Source organism: Emydura macquarii, unplaced genomic scaffold (assembly GCF_026122565.2).
Source record: "Emydura macquarii macquarii isolate MOO-44397 ecotype Brisbane River unplaced genomic scaffold, CSIRO-AGI_Emac_v2 contig_1790, whole genome shotgun sequence".
Classification (NCBI taxonomy): Eukaryota; Metazoa; Chordata; order Testudines; family Chelidae; genus Emydura; species Emydura macquarii.
Genome location: NW_027131927.1, coordinates 4,857,497 through 4,867,874, shown reverse-complemented (window position 1 = coordinate 4,867,874; position 10,378 = coordinate 4,857,497).

Sequence of the window (10,378 nt, the reverse complement as noted above, 5' to 3'; positions counted from 1 at the left end):
AGCCTCAGTGCTGTGATATCCTTCTCAGACACATGCAGCCATCTCTGCGGTGGGGCACAGCAGCTGTTTGTATAGGGATCACTCAGAGCAGCTTGGAAAAATAACGTCTTTTATTGTGAGATTGTGGACAGGGCTCACCACAGGCACGAAAACCGACAGAGACAGGGCCAAGATATACACCACTCTGCAAGCTGTGGCTGATGCAGGCTTTATCGTCTGCCCACGCTTTTGAATGTAAGGTTGTAAAGAAAGTGAGGCTCCAGATTTGGCAATTTGGATCAAGGCCTTACAAAGGACCTGCAAGGGCTTGTCTACACTGGAGCATCCAGGAAAGTTAATCCCAATTCATTAAAGGTATGAATTTGAAGTGGATTAGTTAAACCGCATTAAACCCCTGTGTGAACACCCTCATTCAGAATTAGTGGCTTTAATTTGGATAAATTTAATTCACTTTGGAGGTGAATTAAACTCAGTCAAATTAAGGTGACTCTCATTCTAAACAAAATGCATCCACACAGGGATTTAATGTGGTTTAACTAATCCACTTTACTTTAACTGATCCACCTTTAGTTAATTTGGATTCGTTTTCCTGGATGTCCCTATGTCGACAAGCCCAAGTTGCCAAATTCATTCTTGAACAGGTATGATTATGGGGGGACAAGACAACAGCGAATCACCCAGCATTGAAATGCAGCCACCTCTGGGGTGGATCTTTTGCCTCAACTGCAGGAAATTCTCTGCTGCCTCATTAGCCTCGTAATGGAACAGGCTGCCAAGGGAGGTTGTGGGATCCCTAACATTGGAGGTTTTTAAGAGCAGGTTGGACAAACCAGGGATGGTCAGGTTTCCTCAGTCCTGCCTCAGCACAGGGGGCCGGGCTGGATGAGCGCTCGAGGCCCCATCCAGCCCAACATCTCCAGGATTCGCTGATGTCTGTCAACCAGTAATCACACCCTGTGTCCACGCTGCTGCTCAGGCCTCAGAGCAAACCCAGGCCTGTCTAGAGTGCAAGAACAACACCCTAACTACCGGATCATCCTGCCTGAGGTCACAAACGCCTTCCTCCAGAGCCCGGCACTAGCAGCAACTCCGGGCATCTGCCAAGCTCCGAGGGACTCAAGCTGGCGCCCTGGTGGGGAAGGCGCCCTGGTCAATGCCCCTTCTTAATGCACCTTCTTAAGGGGTCAGCCAGAGGGCAAATGAGCACAGGCTTTAAATCCAAGACCAGAGCCAGCCTCGGCTCAGCGTAACAGCAGCACTGTCACAAGCTATCTGGGTTCATTATGTATTTGTGGAGCTGCCTAATGAGGCGTAAACGTGAGTGGGAGGGGGAAGGAGGAGGCAACTGGCTGGCACAGGCATAATGGGGATGGCAGAGGCTGCAGCATCCTAACAGGATTACCTGGAGACACGGGCTAATTATGAAGCTGCTGGCATCTCTGCATGTCTCCATCCATTCATCCCCATACGCACCACTGTACCTATCCATCCATGCTCCTACACACCGCTATATCTATCCCCATACACCCTGCTCCATCCATCCACCCCCCCCACCCATCCATCCATCCATCCATCCCCACACCCCTCTATCTATCCCTAGCACACCCCTCTCTAGCTACCCATCGACCCCCAGACACAATCATCTACTCTTCCATCCCCATACGCACTCCTCAATCTATTTCTATCTCTATCTACCCATCACTATACCTCCCTCTATCTCTTCTTGCACCTCACACACCCCTCTATCTAGCCCAGTACAGACCCCTCTATCCATTTACCCCCTACACCCCATTATTTCCATCCATCCCCCCACCCCTCTATCTACCCATCTCCCTCCCACACACCTCGCTATCCATCCATCCATATGCAAACCGCCCCCCCCCCCCACACTTTGGCTGATTCTATTTCTGTCCAGCCATTCCCAGCCACCCCCCTCTATCTAGCCATCCCGTCAGAAACTCTTACAACTCACCCAATGGTGAAGAGGGAATGTGGTCTAGTGGTGGGACACTGGCAGTCAGGACTCCTGGGTTCTATTCCATCTGCGTCATGGTGCCGGCAGGGATGTGGATTGCGGGGCTCAGTCAATGCTGTTCATGAAACTGTTGGTGAAAGGAGCCAGAGGAATGTGAAGTAGGAAAGCAAACAAGGCCACATACTTTCCTCGTGAGGCAGCAGAGTCTGTCAGCCTGCACCCTATGACCTGGCTTTTCCCCGTAGGCACACACCTGAGAAACACTGCTGCCTGGGGGAATGGAGTTTCATTGGAATCCGGATTTGCCCCACCCTAATCTAGCGGTGCTGAGCCATGTGACACAGGATGCTTTGCCTAGTAATAATGAGCCCTTTTTCCTGTGCTTTGGCCAAATTTCTCTTCCCCATATGCTATCTGCCTGCAGCCCTCTGGCCTAGGGGTAGCTGTGTCTTAGCACTGAGTGTGGGATCCCTGTATTAACAGCTGCTGCGCTCCACCTCCACAGATGGCTGCATCTCAGCACTAAACAGAAGATCCCTCTATGAAAAGCTGTCACACCCCACTGCAGAGATGGCTGCATTTCAGTGCTGGGCAAGTGATCACTGTAAGTGTCCCCTCCCATAAGTAACTGCATTTCAACAGAGGGTGGCTCTATAAATAGCTATCAGACCCCACCCCAGAGCTGGCTGCATTTCAGTGCTGGGGGAGCAAGCTCTGTATAAACAGCTGCTCTGCTCTTCCCCAGAGATAGCTGCATGTCGGTGTGGGGAGAGTGTTCCCTGTACAGACAGTTGCACCTCACCTCAGAGGCAGCTACATTTCATGCACGATCCTTGTACTAGCAGTATCTGCGCTGTGCCCCAAAAGTGGCTGCATCTCAGCGCTAGGGGAGGGATCCCTGTATAAACAGCTGCTGCACCCCACCCCAGAGGTGGTTGCATCTCAGTGCTGGATGCAGTGCATATTCTGTGCATAGTTTGCAAAGCACATTGGCAAAAGGAGCTACAGAAATGCAAAGAGAGCATTGTCAATAAACCCAGGCATTGCTGGAGCCAATGGGGCACATACCTGAGATGACGTCACAGGGGTGGATAACCCAGCAACAGAGAGGACAAGCTAAACTCCCGGCGTTCACAGCACAGTGGGACAAAATCGATTCCTCTGCCACTGTCTGGTGACCTGACCGCGTCTCCCGTCCATGGAGAGGGCAGGGGAATGGCTAGTGGTTCTGTGTAGTGGCAAATCCACCAGCCTTTGTTCTGTTCCTCCCCCCTTCCCCTGCCTGCATGGGAAGGGAAATGCCAGCAGAGCAGAGCTGTTTAGCACGCACAGTGCCCTAGAGAGAGCCAGAGAGGGCCTTTAAATCCCCTTTCCGGGCTGTCCTGCTGCAATGGGCATCAGGGACTGGAGCTTGCGGTACAGGCTATGAAATCCCCAGGGGATGAGCCCTGTGGCCTACACAGCCAGGGAGCTCCTTTTCCCGCAGGTGTTAGGCAGGAGAACTCAGGGGGCCGGGCCCTGCAGGGCAGAAGGCAGAGTTAAAGGGCCAGGGCTGGCTAGAGCAGGACGAACTGGTCTAGCGGCTGGGGTGTGGGCACAGCCAAGCGAAAAGCACTTACACCGTCGTTGTCCCCCCCACCCTGGGACACGCACACGGATCTGGGTCTGCTTCCTCCCGCTCTCTGATCCGCCGGGCAGAGCGGCGTCCTGGAGCTAAGCGGGGCGGGAGGTAGCACTCCTTCACATGCCCTTCCTGCTCAGCACCCGGGCAAGGAAAGGCCTGGACTCGCCAGCTGAGCCGTCTTGCTGAGCTTGCACAGGAACAGCTGCCAGAGTGCACAGCCCAGCCTACAAAGTCCAAGGCAGGCGCAGGCGGCCGGATGGAGGAGCGGCTGCATTCCTGAGATTGTAGTTTCACTTTCCGCACGGGAGTGGAATGGGGCCTGTAGCTCACCACGCCAGAGGAAGCCGAACACTTGGCAACATCAGTTCCTAGGCAAGGTGTCATTCTCCCAGTAGGGAAACTGAGGCACAGAAGAGGGGGGTGGGGGAGCAAGAGATTTGTTCGGAAGGGCAATGGCACAGCTGGGAAACCCAGGAGTCCTGGCTCCCAATTCCAGCCACCAGGAAACACTCTCCCTGCAGGACCTCAGACAGAACACAGGAGTCCTGACACCAAGCTCCAACCACTCAACACACTACCCTGCCCAAAGCGGGAGTGGAACCTAAGCAGCCTGATTTCCCACCCGCTCCTTGCTCAGGGCTCACCTCCTGCCCTCTCTCAGGGACACCCGTGTGCAGATGTTGTGTCATGAGCCGCAGAGTCATAAACGCTCCAACCTGCCCCTAGACACGCACAGGTCCCTGCTTTGTCTTGGTTCCACATAGTGCCAGGCCTGCTGTTTCAGGGTGGGCGGGAGCCATGATCAAAATGCCCTAGCCAGGAGCTTAGAAACCCGGAGGCATATGTGATGCTCAGCAAGCGTCTTGATTTAGTATTTGTGCTACCATTTATTAGGTGTATTACGGTGGCACCTGGAGGCCCCAGCAGAACCCAGCACACACCCACATACCCCAGCCAGCCAGACCTGTATGTCTACCCATGTGCACCAGGGTCGGGTTTGAGCCCAGGCTGGCTCCCCTCCCGGCCACACAGATGCAGATCAGCCAGCATTCAGGACCGGGAACCTAGGGCCCGCCTGGGGGGAGGGGCTGAGCCCAAGTACTGGGGAGACTCGGGTCCCAGCTCTGTCGTGCGGCAGTGTGGACGCAGCTCAAGCCGCAGCCCCGCGTCAGCAGAGGCCCGCGTGGCACCATGCGGGCGGGTGAGCCCCGCTGTGCGATCCGGGCCCAGCAACAGGAAGCCCAACCAGGCTGGCAGCGCAGGGTGCTTATGGCATTTCCTTAAAATCTGCTCCCAGATCAACCCCAGCCCCTCCCCCCCCTCCTTTGCCAGACGGAAGCTAAAATTCCTCTGGGCAGGGACCAGGACTGTGCAGCCCCTCCCTCTCTCAGTAGGGCCCTGGGGTGCCTAGGGGCTACTATAATACACCCAATAGCAACAAAAATGTACAGCACCTGGCACAGCAGGGTCCTGGGCCATGATGGGAGTAGCTAAGGGCTACCGTAATACAACTAATAGCAACAAAAATGTACAGCATCTGTCACAGTGGGGTCCTGGGCCATGGCTGGAGCACCTTGGGGCTACCATAATACATCAAATGACCATTAAATGTAAAGCATGTGGCACCATGGGGGCCTAGGCCATGATTCAGGTGTCATGGCAATCCACCTTGTACAAAGTAATTGCAACCGCGGCAAAGCAACAGCCCAGCAAACTGCACTCCCTGGGGGCTGTCGCTGGGGGCACAAGAGGCTTTTGCTGCCGCCCAGGAGGAGCCTGGAGCTCGTGTAAAGCGGGATGGCTGAGCAGGACAGCTGCCGCACGGAGCATCGAACCAGGGCCCTCCAGCGCGGTCGTTAGGGGACTGTAATGACTCATCCAGGCTGGGGCTCGGCCCAGCAGGTGACATGTCTCACGCCCCCACCCTGGGTGACACGAGCACATTAAAACACACACTCCCACCAAGCTAGGGCAAGCGCTTGGGAATCCTGGAGCAGGCTCCTTCCGCCCTCAAGCCCAGCCAGCGCAGCCTAGCCAGCGCACAGAGAGCAGTTTTTTCCAACTATACGTGCTGCAGAATAAGCAAGGGGGGAATCATGGTTTTGCCACACGCTGGTCATTGAGGGGGGTAGTGAGATGTCTGCTTATCCCCGTGCAACCTGACGGTGAGTTCCTGGCTCTTCAACCTTTGACCCCTAGGTCTAAAAGCAGGGACTGGTACAGCCAGAGGCACCGCTCACAACTTGAAAGGAATGGCAGATTCGGGTCACCAGAAGGGGCTGAGAGCCATGTAGTAAATAACAGAGTAACCACGTCCCAGCTGCAATATGACTCCCACTCTTCCATCCCAGGAGGCCCACGCAGCCTTCACTGCCTCTTTCCATCCACCATGGTGGAATCTGCTCTCAGGGCAGTGGTGGTTTGTAAAGTCACCTCTTTCGTTAGGAGCCATGCGCTTGGTTGCTACCCTGCTACAGCTGGGTTCGAGGTGAAAAGCCCCGTGCCCCGCTCCCTAAACCAGCCAGCCCCCCCTGCTCCAGATTGGGGAAAGCACCCCTAGAGGGGAAAGGCCCTGTGTCCCCTTCCCAATCCCCAGATCTCAGACTCAGGTTAAGAATGTACTGGGTTTTTTTTGGGTTTTTTTTTTAAATTATCTTCATTTCAAAGCAAAAAATGATCCATGCACCAAGATCTGCACTGTGGGTTTATTTAGCTGTTTCATGTCACTACAGGCAGAGCTACGCAGCTGAAGGATGTGTATAGTAAGCGCGCCCCGATCATCATGACAGCAGTCCCAGAGCCAGCTTGGCGCCTAGAATCCACCTAACACTTTACTAGCCAAATTTTCAAAACTGGCCCCTAATTTTGGGTGCCCAACCTGGGATGGATTTTTCAGAAGTGTTGAGCACTCACAGCTTCCCTTGTCTTTAGCCAACCAAGCACGGGAAACCAGGAATCCTGGCTGCCCGGTTTTAGCGGTGAGAGTAATTAAACACGGGAACAACTTACCAAGGGGCCTGGTGGATTCTCCATCACTGGCACGTTTAAAATCAAGATGCGATGTTTTTCTAGAAGACCTGCTCTAGGAATCGGTTTGGGGCAGGTCTCTGGCCTATGTTACACAGGAGGTCAGATCAGATGATCACAATGGTCCCTTCTGGCCTGGGAATCTATGAATGTCCCTGCTTTAACCACTAGACTACGTCTTTCCCAGAGCCAGGAAGAATAGAACCCAGGAGACCTGATAACCACCCCCTCCTCTAACCACTAGACCCTTCTCCCCTCCCCGCATCCATGAATAGCTCCCAGGAGCCTCATCTTCCAGCTTCCCCTGCTTTAGTCACTAGACCCTTTTCCCCCTCCCAGAGCTGGGAGTGCAACGCTGTCTCCTGCTCTAACCCCTACATCACACTCCCTGCCAGAGCTGGGAATAGAACCCAGGCATCCTCAGTCACGCACCCAGGCATTCAAAATCAGCGGCCACTTTTGGAAGATTTGGGCCTGGCAAGTCAGCGTGACGTGTCCTGACCCACTGACTGCCCCAACCCCCAATTTTATTTCGGACTCGCGCAATGGCTGTTGGAAAAGCAGGGGTTTGGGTGGCCCAGGGAGCCCAGGTCGCAAGACAGCAGCAAAAAAATAGGTCCTGCGCAGAAGAGGGGGAGCGTTGAAAGGTGACCTACCAAGGAAAGAGACAAGAATGGATCTGTGCCCTCTGCCTGTCTGTCGTAGGCCTTGTCTGTACAGAAAGTTGTCCTGAGCCAGTTCCCGTGGACCAATGCACCCCAGCATGGACCCAGCTGCAGCCATAAAAATGTGCTTGCGCTGTAGTAAAGCGGTCATGATAGGGTTAAATGAGCTGCCCAGAGTATTACGGGATGGAGCCATGTTCTACCCTTCCCCCCCCCTTACTTCCAGCACCCCAGAGGTTAGGTTAAAGGCGGACCCTAGGCTATGGGAGTCCGGCATTTTCTTTCCGGCTCTGCCACATGCTTCCTGTGTGACCTTGGGAGAACCAGAGGGAGTTTCCCAGCATCCCATCCACACACACACTGTGCTGTGATGCACTTAAATAAAGCAGCCCATTCCCAGCCTGCAGGCCCATGAGTGGATGCATTTTTGTCGCATGTGCAAAGCCAGCGAGGAGGAAAAACACAAGGATAGTGACCGAGGTGGGAAATCGAAGCGCTTCACCCAGCCAATGAGGATCAGCAGCAATAACTCAGCCCGCTATTGTTCTGCAAATGAGATTATCTCGATCAGGACAAACACAGAATTTTCCCTCTGCGTCCCTATGCCCTCTCCAGGAGTTTGTCACAAGCTCAGAAAACAGGAGGTAGAAGTTTACCAAGCCCGCAAAAGATCTGAATGGCTCATGAGGCACTGAAACTGCAGAACGAATCAAGTTTCGTCACAGGACAAGGGGGCGAGGCAAGAGCACAGGCGGGTCAGTCCCTGGCATAGCTAAAAACATCCACTGAATATTGCTCACTTGGCGAGGGCCCAGAGGACGGGATAGCTTGGGGCGGGGTGTCAATCAAAGATGATCACTGGCAGAAGGGAGGAAGCTGGCCCAGAGCAGGAGAATTAGCCCTGGCAATGGAGGCAGCTGGGACAGGAGCCGCTTTCAGCCAGCAGGGACAAAATCAAAACGTCTGCCCCCAAATGTGGAACTGGCTGCTAATTTAATGGCATCACAATATGGCGACAAAGGGAGGGTGATCCTGTAATACTCCAGGTACCCCAAGTAAAGTTGTCATGACCACTTCACTACCACAGCTATTCCCACGATGGAGAATAAGCTGTCCCGGTTTAAGGCCCCTTTATATCAAGATAACTGCGTCCTCACTAGGGTTTGTAGTGGTATAACGATATCAGTAAAAAACAAAACCACATTCCTAAGTCATGTAGTTAGACTAGGACAAAATCTAGGCCTTGACCAGGCCTTATGGGTTTATTTCGCTGCCCATCATTGTGGAATCCGGGCGCCCTCCATGAGAAACAAGTAGCAATAGCGACCTAGTGGATTTCATGGAGTTCTCCATTGCTGAGGTGAAAACTCTACGAGGCGTGATTTGGATTTTTGAGCTTAATTAATTCCCTTGTGTGCGGGGGGTCACTGGCCCAAAGGGTGTGTCTGTGTCATGAATGTCAATCTGACAATGAAAGAGGCTTCTTTAGGATGGATACAGATTTCAACCTGGTTTATAGCAGTTTAGCTTCAATGTCACAGGCTCCTTGCATGGCCCTGTGTCTCCGCTTCTCAAAGACACTTAGTGGCTAATGTCCACTGTTTCAATTAAAGTCAGGACGCTAAATACCTCTGTGGATCTGGGCCTCAGTTTCCCCATCTGTATAATGTGGGATAACAGCATTTCCTTCCCTCACAAGAGGGACTGTGAGACAGAGACATTTGAGATACTATGGGAGAGGGAGCTATATATGCACCTGATACAGAGGAAGTTCCCAGTATCAGCGGCATCTTTTTGAGCCAGCTAGAAATCAAGCCACTTCATTGTTCTCCTTCAAAGCTCCCCTTAAAACTCTCCTTTGCCCCAGTGCCCACAAAACACTTGACAGCGGTAGCACCTAACGCCTGGTCTGTGACTGCAGCTCAAAGGCGCTACCGTAATACATGTGATAGCAATAAAAAAAATGTACAGCGCCTGGCACAATGGGGGCCTGGTCTGTGACTGGGGCTCCAAGGCGCTACCATAATACAACTAATAAATAATCATTTAGGAACACTTGATCTCATTTAACTAAGTTGGATTTGAATTTTTCTTTCTTTTTTAAGTAAAATTGGTGCAATTTGTGTGCATAGGCCAGTTCCAGCTCTCCATACAGTCCTGCAGGGTAGGTTGCAATGTCAAAGTTTCTACTCTAAATGCTTGGCATCTTGAACTGAGATCAGGGCCCCAGGAGAGACTGCCCTTGCTCCAAATGCTACCAGGCTAAACAAACAAAGGCACCGTAATTCACAGGTTGGGGTGGAAACCCATACCTAGAAAGATGAAGTAACTTGCCCAGGAAGGCTCTGGCAAAGGCAGGGATTGAACACTGATCTTCTGCGTCCTCCACTAGTGTTTTAACCACACAGCAAGGCTACCAGGTGTGTTATTATCCCCCCCATTGAGGCCCAAATGATTTCAAGGCCCTCCTCCAGCACCAGTTTGATACTGGCTCCCAGCATGGGGTCATCAACAGGGTTTGAACTTGACCAGATTGTCTCATTGTTTTCTTGCACTCCCCCTCTGTCTGGCTCTGCCTCTTCTCTCTTGTCTTATGCCCAGCAAAGGCCTCTACCACTCAAGCTAAGAGAGTCACTCCCTCAGCTGGCAGCGGTAGCAGACTGTTACCAGCTTGCACAGGAAATTGTTGTTCTCCCCATTTTACAGCTAGGGCAGACTGAGTTTAATTTCTCAGGGTGTCTTAATCCATCATAAAGAAGAAAAACGGGGAGGAAGCACCCATCCCAATTTCATTTCCCTTTGTGGGTCACCTTTAACACAGCTGCTCTGCAGACTCTGGGGATGTTTAACCCCTTCCCTGCCGCTGCTAGATGGGCCGGGCAGATAACAGTCCATATGTTGAAATCAAGGTCCTCGCACAGGTCTCTATAGCTGACCTCTGTTCTCAGCCCCGGGTGTCTTTGCCCTTCCAGGAAGTTCATCCAGAATTGCCTATGCCCAAAGTAGAAACGGTTCATCGAGGGAACATGGCCTCTACCTGCTACGGCAACTCCCGAGGGGACCCCAGCTACACAGACGGGATCTCCG